The sequence below is a fragment of the Suricata suricatta genome, chromosome 10 (genome assembly GCF_006229205.1).
Source record: "Suricata suricatta isolate VVHF042 chromosome 10, meerkat_22Aug2017_6uvM2_HiC, whole genome shotgun sequence".
Taxonomy (NCBI): domain Eukaryota; kingdom Metazoa; phylum Chordata; class Mammalia; order Carnivora; family Herpestidae; genus Suricata; species Suricata suricatta.
Window position 1 is genome coordinate 5,505,496 of NC_043709.1, and position 2,274 is coordinate 5,507,769.

A 2,274-nucleotide genomic window follows, 5' to 3' on the forward strand; every position below is an offset into this window, starting at 1 on the left:
AGCCCCACATCAGGCTCTGTGCTGACGGCTCAGAACCTGGAACCTGCTTCAGATTCTGTGTCTCCCTCGCTCTCTGACCCTCCCCCACTTGTATTCTGTCTCTCTCTCTCTCACAAAAATAAACACTAAAAAAGAAAAAGAGTTGCATGCTCTTCCAACTGAGTCAGCCAGACGCCCCAAAACCAAAGTAACCCAGGTTGCTTTTCTGAGTAACCTACTGCAGGGTGTGGTCAGAGCAGTGCCGCTCAGTCCCTCGTCCATCCTTCCCTCTGTGTGGCTTGGGCAAGTCACCCGGCCTCTCTGGGCCTCCTCATCTGCAAACGGGAGCCCTGGTATTACCATGAAATGACAATGGCCACTATTCACTGAGGGCCTTGCCGGTCTTTTGTGTGAGGCCGGCCCTGGTTCACTGTCCCTCGGGCATCAGCGTTACACGGTCAAGGTTACAAGGCAAAGGATGGCTTGGCTAGAGCTTTATTCAGAATTGGGAAAACAGAGACGCCTGGCTGGCTCAGTCAGTGGAGCAGGCAACTCTTGATCTCTGGGTTGTAAGTTCAAGCCCCGTGTTGGGTGTAGAGATGACTTAAAAAGTAAAAATCTTATTAAGAAAAAAAAAGAATTGGGAAAATTAGCTCAGGGGACGCAGCCCAAAACTTAGCAGCCGCTTGGAGAAAGCTGAGCGAGGACATCAGGCCTTCATAGCCCAAGTGGCACAGTTAGTGAGGCCTGGGCGTGGGGTGGGAAACGCCAGTGGCGGGCCTGGCGTCCACGTGGTGGCTCTGAGGACAGGGCGGACTGCGTTGGCCCGCCAAGCCCCCATGGACTGGGGGGCACACGGAAATGGGGAGGGTTCCGTTAGACGGGCCTACTCAGGACACCGGTCAGCCAAGTCAGTGCCGCATCAATAAGAAACCGGAATCATTTTGTTTTTTAACCCATGGAAGGAGAGAGCAAAAGACAGGACCTTAGCTTGGCATCTCCGCAGGGTTCCAGAAGCCTCCGTGATGCCCCTCTCAGTTCTGCTTGTAAATGCTTTGCTCTTTAATGTGCGACAGTCCTTTCTCTGAGAAAACTACCTTGCTGGTGGCCTCATGTGGCTCTATTTTGGAATTGCATGAAGGACAGATGTGACACCAGACGCTGAAGCGTCCAGCAGTCTATGGCTGCATCTACCGAGTGTCCCTGGGTGCAGAGCACAGCCCGACACCTGACAGATGCCGACGGGGCCTCCCTGCCGGCAGGAAGCTCAGAGACCTGCAGCGGAGGCAGAGCACAAAAGACTGATGATAAGAGAGGCCGCAGGGGTGGGGGTGCAGGAGTGGGGGGGGCACCAGGAGGCGGGTCGATCCAGCAGGGCCGAGAAGGGGGTGGAAGGATCTGGGGTGCGTCCAGCATGGGCAGTGTGCACAGACTGATTTGATCAAGTGTCCAGGAGTAAATCTGATCAGCTGGTGTTGCCACAGTCCAAACATCAGGAGACATTTCTTTGCTTTTCGGTCTATGCCCGTGTCAGACGGCGTTTTGCTGCGTGTGTGTTCTGTGTCCAGAACCTTATCTTTTAAGTAAATTTTTTTGCTAGTGAAGAGAATCACTTGAAAAAAGAAAGGTGTGGGTGGGCACGTAGCTTCCAGAAGAGAGCAGTGGGTAGAGATCTACCGTTTCAGGTCAGAGAAGGAGAGAGAGCTCTGGATGGGGGGTTGGGACAGCCAGGCTCGGGTCCCAGCTCCCTCAGCGCCTTCGCGGAAGCCCTGGGGGAGTGCAGGTAAGCCCTCTGAGCCCGAGGCCTCTTTCGGGCAGATGGGGCGTTGTGAGGAGTGTCGTGGGTGGTGCTCTTGGACCACATGCTGGTGCCGAGCGGCCTGGCTTCCCTGGAAGTGGACTCCGAGCAGGGATGAGTGCACAGGGGGTCTGCTGGGGCAGCGTGGGGCAGCAGGGGGTGCCGTCAGGGCAGAGGGAGGGGGGAGACGGGGTGCGCTGCAGCACAGACCCACATTCCCTGCGTCAGCGCCAGGCCGGGCGTGACCTTGGACTGCTCTGCCCCCGTTGGCCAAGGGCAGCTCCCAGAGATGGTCTCTGCCAGGAGAATGAGAAGGGGGGTCCGGGCAGCACAGTCGTGAGTGAACTACAGAGGTGGGTTGCTTTTTAAAGTTTATTTTGAGAGAGAACACAAGTGGGATGGGGCAGAGAGAGAGAGGAGAGAGAATCCCAAGCAGGCTCCACACTGTCAGCACAGAGCCCAACGTGGGGCTCCAAGCGTGCGATCATGACCCGAGC

General features: G+C 56.3%; 1 protein-coding gene across 1 annotated transcript in view; it reads left to right on the forward strand.

The window, feature by feature from the left end:
• TTLL1 (tubulin tyrosine ligase like 1) overlaps positions 1-2,274 on the forward strand; it is a 30,268-nt gene that overhangs the window by 20,520 nt on the left and 7,474 nt on the right. The gene's annotated exons all lie outside the window — the stretch shown is intronic.